Raw genomic sequence first — 19,939 nt, forward strand, 5'->3', positions numbered from 1 at the left:
TGACAAAAGAAAAACCTTGAACTGGTTACTAACGTCTTACTATTAACCTGATGGGTCAAACAGTTATATAAGCACGTGGTAGTGGTCTCGCAAAGTACACCCCACGTGAGCTGAACATAAAGAAAAGTTGCTATATTGAAAATATAGTCAAGACGAGACATTATAATCACACAAGCATTCGCATTTAAGATTGATGAACTTAGTTAGAGTTACTGATCAACACGTGGTTCCACTTTACTCGCAAAGTAGTAACAAAGCAACTACCGCAAAATAATCTGAATTTAACACGAGAATTACACTCCGCTGCACTTTAAGATAGCATTAGATATTTTAGAGCTAAACCTGAAATCAAGGTGATTAAATTTTCAGTTAGGCTGAACTTAAGAAATCCATTGTCCTACGGACTTAACAGACACGCGCTTAGCCGGAGATCTTACCACTTCAGACGCTCGCCACGGCCACACTGCAACTGCCCTACTGCCCAGCGTGCTTCCTGAGGGTCGCTCACAAAGACCAACGGAAGTGGCCAGAGGGGCAGCTTCCTATACCAACATGACAACGGACGGACAGGACCATACTAAGGATAGAAACCTCTTTGCTTTTAGGAAGCGTAGCTACCTGTTCCGACGTTGGTCCTACTGTTCTCTAGCAGACAGCCTTGTCTGCTGCCCTCAAGCATGCAACTAGAAATACATATGCTCATTCATCCTCTCACACAAAAGGGAAGGGGGATGACAGTATCTTATCATATGCAGTATATAAAAGAAAGCGGATGTAGGTTCCGTATGAGACTGTGTGACATGAATTACATATAAGAATTACATATAAACTGTGCTTTAAAGTGTAGTAGTGTGACAGATCGTTCTTGTTTATGTGTAAAAGTAACACGTTCCACTGGTCAGTCTCCTCCCAGATAGTCAGAAACGCCACAGTACATTTAGAAGAGGAATTTATTCCATAAATGGCAACAGATTTAAGAAATTAAACATGAAAGGAATCCAACAGAGACCTTTCAATTTCAACTAGACGTTTACCCGTTCCTGAGAAAAAGGGTTTTGAACTGTCGGACAGACAGACAGAAGACGGACAAGACAGTGATCCTATAAGGGTTCCGTTTCTACCGATTGAGATCCGTTACCTTAAAATCTGCAAAGGATTTGTATGTGTTCACATATTCTCGTATCTTATATGGTTGAAAATTCTATAGTAAATGTAACAAGCCACGACAAAACTATTACAGATGGTGTCCATGTTAGTCAGGCGAAATACCTTGAGACTTCAAGAAGAATGTAACAATTCTGGTTCTCAGGATGGCAAGTGCTGACAGGTACGAATATTACCGAACTATCAGTTAAGTGAGTCTGCTTGCAAAATATTGAATCGAAATGTTTACTGAAAAACGGAAAATTTGGTAGGTACTGACCTCGGGATAGATCAAAGTTCCGAAGGAATATGAAACACGCGAGGCAATACGAACTATTAAATTATCTTAGAAGATAGGTTAAGAACAGACGAAACTACGGTTATGGCTTTGTTTTTTTGGAAAAATCTCTTGACAATGTTGACTGGACTACACTGTTTGAAGTTCTAAAGGTAGCTCGGATGAGATACACGAAGATAAAACTTACGTACGGCTTGTACAGAAAACAGACTACAGCTGTGGCATGAAAGGGAGAAGGGAGTCAGACAAGGTTGTAGCCTATCCCCGATGTTATTCAACCAGTAAATTAGCCAAGGAGAATTGTGGATCGTGAGTTAAAGTTCAGGGAGAAGAAACAAAAGCTTTGCGGATTGGTGAGGATATTGTTATTCTGTCAGAGACAGCAAAATAACTAATAATGGCAGAAGTAGGAAGGATGTAAAATGCAAGCTGACAAGAGCAAGGGATGTGCTTCTGAAAAGGAGGAACTTGTTAACATCTACGACGTCGAATCTTGTCGAATTTGTGAGCACATTGGCCGGAAACAGCATTTACTGTGCAAAAACTGCCAAGCAGGAGTGTCTCACCAGGCTGCGTAGTTGTATATCGTAAGGTAGATTCACGATACGAGATTAAAGCGTTACTTCCCCTTGTACAAACTTACGACCTAGATGCAGGTACACATACAAATGTTTTATGTGGAAATACGACGTATCACAAAGCGGTTACGAAAAATATTTCACATTTGTGTATCCTCCCAGATTTAGTTGAGTTGAAACAGAGAAATCAACTGTTCATTCTTAAAAAAATAAAGAGTTCTTATACTCTGCAAAAAGCGATTAGTGTATTTAACACCTAAATGTCAGAAGGAAGATTTGACCTATCTTTCCGTGTACATGGCTGTGTGATTCTTATTGTTAGAGGTAAAATATATGTTGTCGGATAACTGTTCTACCTACACTGCTTTAATTTATATCATATGGTATACATTTGTTTAGCGAAATATTTTATTAAAATGCTTTGATTACTACCTGTACACCGCAAAATAAATATTCTTCTTAACGAAACGTCGTCTTATGCTGAACGTAATCGCATAATGATGACATTACCAGTCACAAACGGTACACGCTGTCGACTTCTATGTCCTTGCAGTACAATTTTGTACACACGTAAGTGAAATAAACTATTTACTAACAATGATTTGGTAACCATCCAAATCACATAACATAAATTTTGTGTTCCAAAAAATAACTTCATCCTTTTTTAAGCACGTTTTCAAACTGTTGAACATGGACTGAAAGGGAAATTTGCAATCGCCCTACGAAAGAACGATGGAAGATGTAATTAGAGTGGATGACATGGTAGAGCATGCACTGGATGTTCGACGACATATGTTGCTACACACTAGTGAAATCAAGGACACAGTAAAACTTCTGCTCACACACACCTTTATTCTCACACGTCCATCTTACAGTTATAGTTGAAATATATCCGCTGCAGAGGGCAGCACAATGTACAGACTTAACAGAACACCAACAGATGGCGTAGGAGTCTTCATTCCCCGACATCCTCCCCACCCTGGTCCATCTCGAGGGGGATGACCAGCTGGACCGGTCGACAGATCTTCATACCATCTGGCTGGCGGAGGATGATGCACCGTACTTTACTGTCTCTGCCATGCCGCACTTCTTCTACCACAGCCCTCTTCCACAAGTGCCATGGTTTGCTGTCTTCTTGGAGCAGAACAACCTCTCCAATTCTGGGTTTCCTTTGCGAAGGGTATCCCTTCACCTCATGATATTGTCTTAGCAGCAGGAGGTATTCTGTCTTCCACCTGCGCCAGATGTCGTCATTGACCTTTTCTCTGAGTCGTAACTCCTTGGCAAGGTCCTTTCTAGTTGCTGGCTCTGGCCCACATGGAATTGTTACTAATTTCCCACCATTTAGAAAGTGAGCTGGCGTCAATGTAGCGTCGCTCTCTCCTTGAGTGATGGGTCGTGAGTTTATTGCGGCTTCTATGTTGATCGAGGTGGTGTTTAAGCTCTCTTCATCCACCTGGGAGCGACGAAGAACTTTCCTCAGGCAGCGCTTGACTGAGCCTATCATGCGTTCCCACCAGCCTCCCCCTCGCAGCTTGTTTTGTAAGGAGCGAAGACGCGCTTCAGCAGTTGTGCGGTTGCGGGAGAGAGGCATATCCTTCTTTCGAGGCAGAGATACAACTCTGCGGCCATATTCCACACAGTATGTTTCTCGGAATTCCTGATAAATAGGGTGGTCCATGGGTTTTAATGCTCGCTCTTGATGTCCTGTTATCCCGATTGTCTCCAGGTCCCAAAATCGGCGAACTGACTCATCAGATATATCACTGCAGCTGCCCTGAATAAAGTTGACAGTTGCTCTGTTGATGGTGGTGCTAGATCTGTTTCCACTGAGAACATATCCAAAGATTGTTGGGAGAAGAACCAATGATGGTGATACCTTGATTGGTTGTTCCAAAGTCACGATTCTCCAGTAATAATCAGCTCCAATCAGGATCTCAATAGGTAGATCTTCATTGTCTCTTTTAGGATCTGCGAGTGGTGTGCCACCCCTCAAGGCCATATCTCCTACATCTTGTGGCACTGTTGGTTGCTGTGAAAAATTATTTGTGCTTTCAAAGGCTGTTATTGATATGTGGGAATTAGTGGAGCACCCCATCATATTAAACTGCACCTTCTTCCTTGAGAGTGATGAACTGTAACTGGATTCGAAAGTAGTTATCTCGAGAGTAGTGCTTCCAATGACACTTAGTTGGAGAGATTCGATCAGTGAATGGTGAATGAAACTCGATTGACTCCCTGTGTCCAGGATGGCACGTGTCTGTTTGCTCTTACCAGTGGGTCCTGTGATACTCACACGAGCAGTCTGCAGGTATGTGAAGTTAGAAGTCATAGTTTCAATTTTATTTACTGTTGTGGTATGGCTACTACAGATAGAAATGTGATGCTCCCCCTTACATTTCGCACAGGACGCTTTTCCCCGTTTGAAACACTGATTTCTGTTGTGGCCACGTCTCAGGCATAGAAAGCAACGGTTCATTGTCTTGAGGGCGTCGATTCTTGCCTGCAAGCTTGTAATCTTTTGGCAGTCTTGGCCCCAGTGCCCTCTTTCGCCGCAATACACACAGAAGGGCTCTGAATTCTGTTGTTTCTTCTTGTCCCTCTTGGTTTTAACCTTTACATGGAAGGCAGATGCTGTTGGTACGTAATTTTCGCGTGGTACAGTATCTCCACGAATTTTGCGTGTGTTGATAGCTCCTTCCACCTCTTCATTTAAGAACTCCATAAGGTGGGTGAGGTTCCCTTCTTCAATCTTTTGCCTTCGGGCATGAACAAGCCAATTTTTGCAAATTTCTTCAGGAAAGGCTCGAAGAAGTTTGGGTGCAAGCACTCTCCCATAAGAGTCCACATTTCCTCCTAGAGCTCGTAGTGCTTGGATGCGCTTATGGCACTCAATGTAGGTGGAATTGAGAGCCTCTGGACTGCCTGAAGTCGAAGTGTTAAGATTCTCCAAGAAATCCAGGTGACTTTGGATAATTCTGTTCTTATCCCCATATTTGGATTCCAAAATTTGCTTAGTCTGCTCATATGTATCAGCTGTAACAGCAATGCCATCGACCAAGTCCTTAGGTTCCCCATCAAGGTAACCACGGAGGAATACATGCTTGTTCATTGTTGACACCATCGGATTCTCGTCTATGGAAGCTGTGAATTGCTCCCAAAATCGAGGCCAAGCTTCTATGTCCCCTGAAAATGGGTGCAGTTTGATAGTAGGCAATTTTATGTCCATGCAGGCGTGTTGTTGAGCTGCTGACGTCGTGTTTCTGTCTCCTGAGCGCGCTCCTCCTAGAAGGCCTTTCGCCTTTCGGAGGGCCCGTTTGCATTTATCAGTATATTCCTCACAAGCTTCCGTGTCGGCTTCGTATTCAGAGTCATCCAGCAAGTCCTGTATTATATCGTTGAGTCGGGTCAACTCTTCTACTGTTTCCTGAAGGCGTTCCTGGAAGTGTTCTACTTCTTCTGCAGCTGTAGAACCATCGAAGGCGTTTATTTGGCTGACGAAACGCGTCGCATTCGATCGCAAGGTCGTCCGCTTCCGGCGCAGCCTCCCCAAGTTCGTAGCTACTGCTTCTGCCATGGTGAGTTGGTGGTTTTGCTTTCTGTCGCGAGAGTGCGTTCAAGGTCAAGACACCCCGTCAGTTGGATGCTATCGCTAAGGGATGGCGCTGTCCCGGAGTGTGAACCGTTAGCCCCCTAGTGGTGTTTGTAGTTCTCAACAGATGACGCGACCGTGCAATTTTCAACTTCCGCGACCTTTAGTAGTGGTCACTGTTGCTAACAGATGGCGCTGCAGTCTACCAATACTTTAGCAAGTCCCATTTGTGCTTTGCAAATAATACGCCAACTGCCCTCTATTGCTCTGCCACCAACAAACATGCACCAAGTAACATCACATACTAATCAATCGCCCCGCAGTGTCCTTTGCTACAGTTTCAGAGCAATGCCGCAACTTATCTGTGTGAGCTGAACGTGGCGTGACGTGACCGGATTTTGAGATTGAAGTCGCTCAAAACCTTCTCCGCCGGCGTCGAGTCCTCTTTAATGTGTAGTAGCACTCTATCTCTTCATGTTCTCCCGGGTTTCGGCACCAAAATGTTGCTACACACTAGTGAAATCAAGGACACAGTAAAACTTCTGCTCACACACACCTTTATTCTCACACGTCCATCTTACAGTTATAGTTGAAATATATCCGCTGCAGAGGGCAGCACAATGTACAGACTTAACAGAACACCAACAGATGGCGTAGGAGTCTTCATTCCCCGACAACATATTGTGTGGCTTAGTTCGGGCTTCGTCGTAGACCATCTCCCCAAAGAAAGGAATCAAGAGGAGTCAAACCGGGAGACATGCATACACTTTTAACAACAGGAATTTGTCCTGTCCAACGTCCAGGAAAGTTGTTATTCATTGTTTGCGTCGCGACACGGGACGAGTAAGATGGACAATCGTCTTGTCGAAGCCAATTAAATTGTCGAATATCAAATGGTTCAAATGGCTCTGAGCACTATGGGACTCAACTGCTGAGGTCATTAGTCCCCTAGAACTTAGAACTAGTTAAACCTAACTAACCTAAGGACATCACAAACATCCATGCCCGAGGCAGGATTCGAACCTGCGACCGTAGCGGTCTTGCGGTTCCAGACTGCAGCGCCTTTAACCGCACGGCCACTTCGGCCGGCTGTCGAATATCCAGTGGTGCCTCTTCTAGAAGAACGGGCCGAATGTTCGTCAGAAAGTGTGCGTACGAACGCCCATTTAAAACGCCTGAGATGAATTAAGGTCCCATTATGTAATTTCTTATGATGCCGTGCCATATGTTTACGCTCCACGGTCGTTGATGTTGTACCTGACGAAGCCAATGTGAATTTTCGGTTGCCCAGTAGTGCATGTTATGAAAATTTACATTAGCTTGGTTAGTAAACGTTGCATCATCGGTAGAGAGCACACGTAGGAAAAAGGTAGCTTCGTCTCTCAGTTGCGTAAGAGCAAGCCGACAAAATTCTGTACGACGTTCAAAATCGCTGGTAGTCGAGTGGGTGATGTAGTGACAGATGATAGGAATGGAAATTCTGTCTATGTAGGATGCGAATGACACTCGTCTGGCTGATTCCACATTACTTGGCAATATCTCTCGTACCGCCGTGCGGTTTCTTTGGCGTCGTAGCAGTTGCAGTCTTCTTTCTTGTCCTCTTTTCGACGTTCAGCACTTAATTCGTGCAACTGCCTGGCGCGTCGGACAATGGCCATACGTATATGTAGCCCTATACCGCTGTACCGTTTTTACGGCATTTCTTTTATATTCACCAAATAAATGTTGGTTGGGTTGATATGGGGAGAGGGAACCAAAGAGCGAGGTTATCGGTCCCATCGGATGAGGGAAGGATGGGGAAGGAAGTCGGCTGAGCCCTTTCACAGGTACCATCCCGGCGTTTGCCTAAAGCTATTTAGGGAAATCACGTTAAATCTATACCAGGATGGCTGGAAGCGGTTGCAGTGTGCTAACCACTGCGCCATCTCGCTCGTTCCAAATAAAAGTAATATATACGAGGTGCATTCAAGTTCTAAGGCCTCCGATTTTTTTTCTAATTAACTACTCACCCGAAATCGATGAAACTGGCGTTACTTCTCGACGTAATCGCCCTGCAGACGTACACATTTTTCACAATCCTGACGCCATGATTCCATGGCAGCGGCGAAGGCTTCTTTAGGAGTCTGTTTTGACCACTGGAAAATCGCTGAGGCAATAGCAGCACGGCTGGTGAATGTGAGGCCACGGAGAGTGTCTTTCATTGTTGGAAAAAGCCAAGAGTCACTAGGAGCCAGGTCAGGTGAGTAGGGAGCATGAGGAATCACTCCAAAGTTGTTATCACGAAGAAACTGTTGCGCAACGTTAGCTCGATGTGCGGGTGCGTTGTCTTCGTGAAACAGCACACACACAGCCCTTCCCGGACGTTTTTGTTGCAGTGCAGGAAGGAATTTGTTCTTCAAAACATTTTCGTGGGATGCACCTGTTACCGTAGTGCCCTTTGGAACGCAATGGGTAAGGATTACGCCCTCGCTGTCCCAGAACATGGACACCATAATTTTTTCAGCACTGGCGGTTACCCGAAATTTTTTTGGTGGCGGTGAATCTGTGTGCTTCCATTGAGCTGACTGGCGCTTTGTTTCTGGATTGAAAAATGGCATCCACGTCTCATCCATTGTCACAACCGACGAAAAGAAAGTGCCATTCATGTTGTGGTTGCGCGTCAACATTGCTTGGCAACATGCCACACGGGCAGCCATGTGGTCGTCCGTCAGCATTCGTGGCACCCACCTGGATGACACTTTTCGCATTTTCAGGTCGTCATGCAGGATTGTGTGCACAGAACCCACAGAAATGCCAACTCTGGAGGCGATGTGTTCAACAGTCATTCGGCGATCCCCCAAAACAATTCTCTCCACTTTCTCGATCATGTCTTCAGACCAGCTTGTGCGAGCCCGAGGTTGTTTCAGTTTGTTGTCACACGATGTTCTGCCTTCATTAAACTGTCGCACCCACGAGCGCACTTTCGACACATCCATAACTCGATCACCACATGTCTCCTTCAACTGTCGATGAATTTCAATTGGTTTCACACCACGCAAATTCAGAAAACGAATGATTGCACTGCACGCTGTTCAAGTAAGGAAAACGTCACCATTTTAAGTATTTAAAACAGTTCTCATTCTCGCCACTGGTGGTAAAATTCCATCTGCCGTACGGTGCTGCCATCGCTGGGACGTATTGACAATGAACGCGGCCTGATTTTAAAACAATGCGCATGTTTCTATCTCTTTCCAGTCTGGAGAAAAAAAATCGGAGGCCTTAGAGCTTGTATGCACCTCATACAACTTCTCATTGGTGTATTTGTCTGCACGCAACAAATGTTGAAACAGAAATGAGCGGCTTGCAGTGCAGATAAGTAAACAGGCGTATGTGTTGACAATCTGACACAGTGTAGCACGAGAGCTCTGCTTGGCGGTGTTGCGCGCTAATGCTGATGCCGGCTTCGATGCCCTCTAATTCTCTAGTTCTTGTCTTGTTAGATTGTCAGGGCATTAATTAAAATGGTTCAAATGGCTCTGAGCACTATGGGACTTAAGATCTGAGGCCATCAGTCCCCTAGAACGTAGAACTACGTATACCTAAGTAACTTAAGGATATCACACACATCCTTGCCCGAGGCAGGATTCGAACCTGCGACCGTAGCGGTCACGCGGTTCCAGACTGAAGTGACTAGAACCGCTCGGCCACTCAGGTCAGCCGGGGCATTAATTTCACCGCATTTTACGTGAGAAATTTTACCTAGAATACGTCATTCAGTGTGTGACAAATAACAGCAATTTACAGGGTAAAAAATAATATAATTTTTTAAACATGTTCCAGCATAGAGCACTGCTATACATGTGATTAAGGATATATCTCAAACGCTTAGACCCCGTCAGACGAATATATTTTGCTTCTATATGTATGTAATTCATACCTGTGCAACATTTAGGCCTCCCTTTTCACCAGTTGCCTATTTGATTTTTTTCCCGGAACATTTGTCGCCAGTAACTCTATTAGTTTTTCTGGTATAACCAAACATATCACAACTGGAATGTTCATCTACTTTTGTCATCTGCTTCTTTTTACTGTTGAATTTCATTTTGAGCTTTTCAGAGTATTTACGCTTATATGATGTTTTGTGATATACCAGTTGTTAGTCAGTTTCATGTTCCAGGTATCATTTGCAGAATAAATCGTAATGATGTGGAACTAGTCACTTTATATTAAGATCAATTTTTTTGGTAAATTTGCCTACATGCTGATCGTTAATCTGATTTGATCCATTATAAATGGTTCTGAAAGCCTGAGACTATGAAAACAAGAGGTTTGTTTATAAATAACTCATCTGTTATCAGTTACGATTTTCATTATTTTATTTATCGCACGACGCGTTTCGGGAAATGATTCCCATTTTCAAGTGCGTTTTTTTTTTTTGTTTGTGTTTGTTATGTCATTCCTATGTGATGCTGTCGATGTGTGAGATTCTGCTTCATTTTGTTGATTTTACTGCAGTATCTAAGAAAACACGCGATGTTTTAGTTGGTTGTCGATCTTTTTGTGAAGTTAGTGGCGAATTTTAAAAGAATTTGTACTTACAGTTTCCTTATGGTCCATTTGTGCAGAGTCTCACACACACTAAACATCACACACAACTTGTTGTACACTTTTAAACATCGAAACAACAGTGGCACAGATGTTGTTACAAGTAGTCAATAGAGATGACATTATAGGTCTTCCACAGAGTATGATATGTTTTTGTACACAGGTTATTTACCTTAACGATTTGTATCATAATTTACTTATGTCTGCCGGCCGTTGTGGCCGAGTGGTTCTAGGCGCTTCAGTCCGGAACAGCGCGACTGCTACGGTCGCAGGTTCGAATCCTGCCTCGGGCATGGATGTGTGTGATGTTCTTAGGTTAGTTAGGTTTAATTAGTTCTAAGTTCTAGGGGACTGATGACCTCAGATGTTAAGTCCCATAGTGCTCAGAGCCATTTTACCTTCTTAACATAGAGGGACTACCCTCATCCTTTCCTACCCTATCATAACAAATCTATTGACACAATACATGGAACAGTAACCCATATAATCTAATATTTTTAAGATTGTATTACATTTAAAGAAATTCTTCTTATTTGGTTCAAAATCAGAAATAATCATGAGCAGTGGCAAAATATATATAAAACTCAGGTAAAACATTTATGAGTAACTGAAAATTATGAATGACATGATGTGTTGGTGTTTATTACACGTTCTTAGCGGTATTAAATCGATAGGCACGAAAGAAATTTCGGAGCACTCCAAGGGGTTGTTATATGTAGGACCGTTATTGTTTATAACATTTATAAATGATCGTGTGGATAAAGTCGGAATCTCCATGAGGCTTTTTGCAAATGATTCTGTTATCTAAAGGAAGGCAGCAACGCCAATAGGCTGCGGGGAAATGCAACAAGACCTACGGAGTTCCGTCGATTGGTGCGTGGACTGAAAGCTGACTACGAAACTACACTCCTGGAAATGGAAAAAAGAACACATTGACACCGGTGTGTCAGACCCACCATACTTGCTCCGCACACTGCGAGAGGGCTGTACAAGCAATGATCACACGCACGGCACAGCGGACACACCAGGAACCGCGGTGTTGGCCGTCGAATGGCGCTAGCTGCGCAGCATTTGTGCACCGCCGCCGTCAGTGTCAGCCAGTTTGCCGTGGCATACGGAGCTCCATCGCAGTCTTTAACACTGGTAGCATGCCGCGACAGCGTGGACGTGAACCGTATGTGCAGTTGACGGACTTTGAGCGAGGGCGTATAGTGGGCATGCGGGAGGCCGGGTGGACGTACCGCCGAATTGCTCAACACGTGGGGCGTGAGGTCTCCACAGTACATCGATGTTGTCGCCAGTGGTCGGCGGAAGGTGCACGTGCCCGTCGACCTGGGACCGGACCGCAGCGACGCACGGATGCACGCCAAGACCGTAGGATCCTACGCAGTGCCGTAGGGGACCGCACCGCCACCTCCCAGCAAATTAGGGACACTGTTGCTCCTGGGGTATCGGCGAGGACCATTTGCAACCGTCTCCATGAAGCTGGGCTACGTTCCCGCACACCGTTAGGCCGTCTTCCGCTCACGCCCCAACATCGTGCAGCCCGCCTCCAGTGGTGTCGCGACAGGCGTGAATGGAGGGACGAATGGAGACGTGTCGTCTTCAGCGATGAGAGTCGCTTCTGCCTTGGTGCCAATGATGGTCGTATGCGTGTTTGGCGCCATGCAGGTGAGCGCCACAATCAGGACTGCATACGACCGAGGCACACAGGGCCAACACCCGGCATCATGGTGTGGAGAGCGATCTCCTACACTGGCCGTACACCACTGGTGATCGTCGAGGGGACACTGAATAGTGCACGGTACATCCAAACCGTCATCGAACCCATCGTTCTACCATTCCTAGACCGGCAAGGGAACTTGCTGTTCCAACAGGACAATGCACGTCCGCATGTATCCCGTGCCACCCAACGAGCTCTAGAAGGTGTAAGTCAACTACCCTGGCCTGCAAGATCTCCGGATGTGTCCCCCATTGAGCATGTTTGGGACTGGATGAAGCGTCGTCTCACGGGGTCTGCACGTCAAGCACGAACGCTGGTCCAACTGAGGCGCCAGGTGGAAATGGCATGGCAAGCCGTTCCACAGGACTACATCCAGCATCTCTACGATCGTCTCCATGGGAGAATAGCAGCCTGCATTGCTGCGAAAGGTGGATATACACTGTACTAGTGCCGACATTGTGCATGCTCTGTTGCCTGTGTCTATATGCCTGTGGTTCTGTCAGTGTGATCATGTGATGTATCTGACCCCAGGAATGTGTCAATAAAGTTTCCCCTTCCTGGGACAATGAATTCACGGTGTTCTTATTTCAATTTGCAGGAGTGTAAATAGACGTAACATATTGCGGGTAAATAGGTGCAGATTATCACTGGAAACAGTAATAAAGGTAAAATACATTAGAGGAACCGTCGGGAGCGACCAAAAGTGGAATATAATAAAGTTTTAGACATGGGTGCATTGTCAGCAACCGCTACAACGTAAAATTAAAGCAATAACAGCCCTCGGTGGGAAAAATAAAATCTTTTTGACTTAGGTTTCGGGGTGCTCACACATGTCGAGCAGCGGCAGTATCAGTCTGATCCTGTCGCAGCTCGGCATGTGTGTGCAGTCCATAGTGGCTTCCCTTCTATGTTTTCTGTTTAAAAATTTTGTGACTAAAGCTTTATTGCTTGATATTTATTTTATACGTGGCATGCCAGTTTAAATGTTTTATTTGTGATGAAAGCACTCTTAGTAGTGGCCGAAACCTAGGTCAAAAAGACTTCATTTTTGCGAGCGAGGGCTATTACTGATTTAATTTTAGATCATATAATAATGTACTGTTGTGCAAAAGTAACTTTGGCATGATATGTCGCTGACGAGCTTACTTGCTCTACAACGAGTCCCCATACTGGACACAAGTTTGATAAAGAGTAAGGTGTTGTTTTTTAATACAATCACTTTTTATGACACAGTCAAAATCGGTTTCGGCCCACGATTTTTATGACACACTCAAAATCAGTTTCGGCCTTCAAAGGCCGTCGTCACATGCTATGGCCGAAACCAGTTATGATTGTATCATAAAAAAGCGATTGTGTGAAAAATTTAAAAAAACATCATCACCGGCTCCGCAAACAGAATGTCGTTTCTTTTGCAAAATTAGTTCAAAATGGCTCTGAGCACTATGGGACTTAACATCTGTGGTCATCAGTCCCCTAGAACTTAGAACTACTTAAACCTAACTAACCTAAAAACATCACACACATCCATGCCCGAGGCAGTATTCGAACCTGCGACCGTAGCAGTCCCGCGGTTCCGGACTGAGCGCCTAGAACCGCTAGACCACCACGGCCGGCCCAAAATTGGTAAGAAGTTCTTGTGAGAGGACGTTCAATTCCTCAACCAGTGCTGTTTACAGTTGCTCTAAGGTCGTTGCTGCACGTGGACGTGGTGCAGTACGTCTCCCCAACGCACCCCACGCGTGTTTCATGGGATTTACCTCGGGGAAACGGGCAGGCCAGTCCACTCGCCGAATGTACTTTCGTTCCAAGAGCTACTGCACGTGCGCAGTTCGATGCGGTCGCTCACTGTCATCCATAAAAATGAAGTCAGAGCCAAATGCACCTCTGAAAAGGTGCGTATGCGGAAGGGGTGCAGTGTCATAATAACGTTGAACGGTGATTGTTCCGTGTTCAAAGATCTCTAGATCGGCGCGCCCAAGCAACATTACGCCTCCCGACATCTTAACAGCTGGGCCACCAAAACGAACATGTTCGAAAATTTTTCTTGGGTGTCCAACTCTACCCATGTGAGAGTACGTCTGGAACCACTACACAGACTGAATCTTTCTCATGATAGAAGAGCTCGCGATCTTAATACTCGTTGCCCCTACGCTCTTGCACCACACAAACGTTGCTGCCGATGTCCGGCTGTCAGCAAAACACAACTTACTGGTCGTTGGGCAAAGAGACCGCCCTCACGCAATCTGCGTGCCAATGTGAATCTTGCCCTTTTGTTAAATGCGGCTGCAGTCGCACCTGCTGTTTGACGTGGCTCCTTTCCTACCTGCTGAACAATGTAGCAATCATCTCCTGCTGTAGTTGATCATAGCCAAACACACCTCCTTCGGGCAGCAGTGCCTGTAGTTCCGAACTTTGATTTGATTTATTGCTGGTTTAGAGACCTGTTGCCTTACATTTTATAACAGGTCACTCATATTACAGCTTTTCATGAGGATTACAAAACGTATTCCGTGTTACAAACAGCAATTATTGTTTTCACCAATTACAATGGAACTAATAATAAATTAAAAATACATTGCAAATTGAAAGAAAAGAAAAAGCCCTCCACTTACGTGAAACAATGCTGTGAGGAATACCACACTCCTCACGCGTCGTCCTTCTTCCAGTTTACCGGTGGTCATTTCCAGTGTAAAGTCATGCAGGCGTTGTCGTCCCGAGCTCGTGGTCTCGTGGTCGCGTTTTCGCTTACCGAGCACGGAATCCCGGGTTTTCACATACCTCAATGACTGAGTGTTTGCGTTGTCCTCATCATTTTGTCATCAATCCTGAAAGTGGCGAGACTGGAGTGAGCGAAGGTTGGGAATTTGTACGGGCTCTGACAACCGCGCAGTTGAGCGCCCAATGTCTGTAGACATTGTTGTAGTGAGCAACACGACCACAGCGCTCCACAACTGCTCGGTGATTTACACACACTGACTTTTTCCGTTCCTTCAAGTGCCTCGTGCTGTCGGGCCAGCCCCATTTGGCGCTGTAGTCACAGCTTTCAGAGCGCCACTTGGAGACCTCCAGCGATGTATTGCCCCACTTCCATACAGTTCCACCGAGTTGATAACATTTTATGCTACTTATCTGTCTCGTCCTTAGGTTTTGCAGAAAAATGTAGCTCTAGGAGAGCAGATGCCATCTTGAGATTCATAATAAGACTCTACATGAAACGTAATTCAGTCACGAAAAGAAGTGGCCTCTGACAGATTCGTCAGTCGATTTCGTCGTTCTAGGGAGGATTAGTAGAAATACAGACGATCAAACGAAGAACGGCACGTTTCATCACGGGATCGTATAGAAAACGCGAGAGAGCTACCTAGATACTCAGCAAATTCCAGTAGCTTTAGCTACAAGAGAGTTGTTGTGGATCACAGACAGGTTTACTCGAAACATTTCCACTGTGTAGGCTCCAACAAATGCAGGTCAACATATTACTTCCTACAACATATATTTCGTTAAATGACCGTGACGATGAAATGAAATTACCGGAAATCTTCGTTCTCACGCATCATTCGCGAATGGAACGTGGAGGGACGGAAATGGTGGTGAAATCATGAACACCCTCCCCCACACTACGTAACATGGCTCCGGGAGTGTAGATATACATACAGAGGCCATCACTGATGTTCAGGTACTGAGGCTATAAGCAAAATCTTTCACTTTGTGATACTTTCGTTGCAAAATGTCAATCCCCCTGCTAAGATTACACCATTTCTGAATTTGTTGACTTGTTATTTCCTTCCCTCTAGGAGAGCAGGATGGCAGAAGTTAGATGCCATCCTTCAGTTTTTGGTTTACATACGAAAAGAATAAAAAAATAATAAGTTAGGATATGGAAGGTGCTGGATGACATGGTATTGGTGATGAAGACTGTTCTACTTTATAGGGATGAGGGTAAGAATTTGAAAATGGAAGATTTTGGAGATGATGTTATGTGTAGCTGAGGGAAAAACCGATAGGATATAGGCGTTATGATTTGAGGTAGGCACAAAAAGAGTAGTTCAAAATGGTTCAAATGGCTCTGAGCACTATGGGACTTAACATCTGTGGTCATCAGTCCCCTAGAAATTAGAACTACTTAAACCTAACTAACCTAAGGACATCACACACATCCGTAGCAGTCTCGCGGCTCCGGACTGAGCGCCTAGAACCGCGAGGCCTCCACGGCCGGCTAAAAGAGTAGTATAGAGCATTCATTTGGGGGAGGATGTGCAGAGTAGATTAAAGTTGGCTGAAAGCGCAGATATCAAGGTTGCTTTTTAGTATTGGAAGCAGTTGATAATTAATATTGCTTTGGGAAAAGATGCTGATGGTTTAGAGATGGAAGAAACATAGGACGACTTGTTATGAGGTCGGAAGCAGGCTACGGATCTACAAAATTAGAGCTAAAGCTGGGTGCTGGCACTCAATTTTATGGGAGATGTAGGACAAGGGATGGCGTTCTAGAGATCTGAGGACTTTATAAAGTGGTACACTCAACACCTGTGAGATGGCTGTTGCATACAGAAAGCGAGGCAGACTGCATGTCGTTCAAAGGTTTACAGGCAGTACAGCTGTTGCGACCGCTCTATAGATCTATTCGCAACATCACCATGTACGATGTCACTGTCTCCAGCAGTCGAGGTGAAGTAACTAGGGTAGCAGAAATGCACCATCGGATCAAAAGTGTAATGCGGAATTGACCACTAGATGTCCCGAGAGAGGTCCCACCAGTATAAAAAGGAGGTGGAGAGTATTTTGTTGTCACTACGAAGCAGTATCAGCAGAGTGGGTTGGTCATGAGACCTCAGTGACTCCGACTGTGGGCTAGTAATTGGATATCATCTGAGTAACATATCCATCAGCTATATTTATATCCTTCTAGAGTTGTCCATGGCGAATGTTCGTGAAGTGACTGTGACGTGGAAACACGAACGAACAACCACAGTTTAACCAAGACGAAGCAGACCTCTTGGAATGATGGGTAGCGTTCATCGAGCATTTCAGAGAATGTTTGCAAAAAGTCTGCTAATGGAAGAAATCACTCATCAGTTCCCAAGCGGTAGCAGCATCCACCGTTAGGTGGTTGTGTTAAAAGTAGTGAGGAACGATGGTCATAAATCGCACATTTCTATAGTCAGTCTAAGTGATGCTTGACGTGGTGTAAAGAGCGACGTCAAGTGACACTGGGAGACTAGAAAAGGAGGGTTTCTTGTGATGAATTACGATATACCCTGTGGCAATCCTATGGCAGGATTTGGGTTTGACAAATGCCGGGATAACATTACTTGCCGTAGTGTTCAGTGCCAACAGTGACGTTTAGAAGAGGTGGTGTTACAGCATGGGAGTGTATTTCGGGGGGAGAGGAGATTAGTGTTTGATGTCCCATCGACAACAAGGTCATTAGAGATGGAGGACAAGCTCAGGGTAGGGAAGGTGAGAGGTGGCATGCCAATCTCACTTTAACGTTGTCAGTCAGATTAATGTTCATATTTTGGTCATGATCTCGGTGTTCCCCAGTACAACGTTTGGTCTGTGTGGCTTATGACTTTTTTACATGGGGAAATCGTGGGCAGAATGTTCTTATAACTACACGTGTAACCCGTAGAGAACTTGTACCTGAGGGGCTGTAGTGGAGCAGACAGAGAACAGGGACAGAAATGAATTGGGAGCCATAAATGATGAATGTAGTGACCTGGCTGTGTCAGTGATTCTGGAAAGTAGCACTCAGAGGATCGTTCCTGCTGAGGGACTTCTGGCCGATGGCTTCTCCTTCTTCTTAGGACTGGACAGATGGCCGCCAGTTCGCAAAACATGTACCTGAACCAGACGGAAGTCCATTCTGAAGTCAGTCAGTTGGCGGACAATGGGTAGAGGAAGCCATTTAAGAGAGACAACTATAAACTGAGCTGTTGTGTAAATGGTGGAAAGTAATAGAACTCTGCGCAGTCTTATATTAGAAGGTGGGACGACACGGACAGAGTTTCTTGAGTACATGTTTAGTGGAGGCAAGAATGTAACCCGCCTCCCCCCCTCACCCCCCCCCCCCCATCCCTGAGGCCAGGCTGTCGCCATGTTCTTTCAGCGAGCAGCGAAAACATATATTTCATAGGTAAGACTGTCTGGGGAGCTTTACAGCCTTCTTTCAGAAACTGGAAATGGTCAGCCCAGAAAGATTAGATCTTTCTGTGGTATCGATAGCAACGGTGCCACGGCATAGGCTCATAATCTATATACTAAGATGCTATCCTCACAGTGGATTCCTTGTCCGAAAGAACAGATACCATCTTAGTATATATATAGTTAAGGCTCACTGGCCACTTGACCATCTTCTTCTTCTGTGCGAATGCGCAAACAGTGCCCGAACTCTTACGGGAATTGGCAACGCGCTGCGAGTAATGAGTAGAATGGGCTGGGGCACTAAGGATGTAGTGCGGAAAAATGCTTTGAGAATGTGGGTTTCGCGGGAGGCGTGCCAGAGATAAATCCCTGCAGTCGCACTATCCTCTGTGTCCTCGGTGGCTCAGATGGATAGAGCGTCTGCCATGTAAGCAGGAGATCCCGGGTTCGAGTCCCGGTCGGGGAACACAATTTCATCTGTCCCCGTTGACGTATGTCAACGCCTATAAGCAGCTAAGGGTATTCATTTCATTGTAGCAGGCTCATAAGTTGGCACTACGAGTCACCGACGAGAGCGCACTCTAGCCGGAGCGGGAGAGCTCTACGAGTTCCGCTCCAGTTTGAGCCCATTTGATCAAGAGCAGATGGCCGGAACAATAAGCTTCAGCTCATCTGTACAAGTTATGTATGCCTCTGTATATATATCCAGGCTCCAGTAAACCACTTTTACTTACGTGCAGTACCTACGTATTTTTCATGCTCCTGCTCATACCCAGGCGGGATACAAAACTTTCAATGAATGAGGGATTGTGGACCTGCTTAGGTATTTTTCTTTCCCCAAAACATGATCATGCTTACCATGAGAACGACACCTCCATAACCTGATATCTTTTTATTTGAGACTAGAGATGTGGAGTCGCAGATTGGCTCCTCTCAGGATACGCAAAGTGGAGGCTTGCTGCCCCAGCATATAAACCACGATGCTGTGTCTGGCTACCAGGCCAACAGAATAGTCAAGAGGTGAGATTCAGTGAGTGAAAGATAGTTCGATAGGTTTGTGCAATGTGGAGGTGGTTTCGGTTTTGCTAATTTGGCTCGCATGCCAAGGCTTAGTGGAAAGTAGTTGTGATTCTTTGCCTTCTTTGTCTTCTGGTCCTCCCCTGGTGGAGAAGTTAAGGTCTTTCCCTAGGGGGTGAGAATTGTGATCTGTATCTTGTGGTGGACTGAGAGCCAGTGGCAGTTTCCAACTGTACCGACTGTGGAACTGCGTATCATCTTGGACATATTGTGTGTCACGACGGTGAACTTATTCCTTCTGAGTCGGCTGTCTGACGTTTGACAATTCCAGCGTGCACGATCGTGTTTGTGAGTCAAAATGGTTTGACCAGACTGACGAATGGATACATCACCTTATGAAATCTGTCGGGATTTCATGGCTCCGACAGGGAAGTTTCCCGCGTTCTGATAATCAGAAAGCCAGACCGCGTAGTTTGCAAATCTTCGTGGATGCGTCAGAAAATTGCAGCTGCCGCAGCGCACCGCTCCTTGCTCACAGCGCGCCGCTTTTTGTTGCCGCCTGAATCAAGATGAAAGGGTCAGGTACTGCTGCACTGGCTTAGGGTTGTTGAATGATATTCGCAGCTCCCTGTTTCCAGGTGAACCATAGTTTATGGTATACTTGGTCGTAGTTGATATCATTTGAATAGAGCTGGGCCTCACAGTGGATTCATGTAAACGAACTCATATTGCCTTGTAAAAGAGATTAATCAGGGGAGAATTTGCATAGCTCCCACCCCAATTTGTTCTTTGCCAATCACACACCATTCTTTTTTGGATTCGTGTTTGTCGTTTTTGTGTAAGATTTATTGGCTAGTTGT

The 19,939-nt window shown here is 45.3% G+C and overlaps 1 non-coding gene across 1 annotated transcript; it reads left to right on the top strand.

Annotated features, from left to right (window-relative positions):
* The first annotated feature begins 18,454 nt into the window (after positions 1 to 18,454).
* Trnat-ugu (transfer RNA threonine (anticodon UGU)) lies at positions 18,455 to 18,528 on the top strand. The gene has a single exon. It is a non-coding gene; the product is annotated as a tRNA-Thr (tRNA).
* The last annotated feature ends 1,411 nt before the right edge of the window (positions 18,529 to 19,939 follow it).

This window comes from Schistocerca cancellata, chromosome 8 (assembly GCF_023864275.1).
Source record: "Schistocerca cancellata isolate TAMUIC-IGC-003103 chromosome 8, iqSchCanc2.1, whole genome shotgun sequence".
In the NCBI taxonomy this organism is placed as follows: domain Eukaryota; kingdom Metazoa; phylum Arthropoda; class Insecta; order Orthoptera; family Acrididae; genus Schistocerca; species Schistocerca cancellata.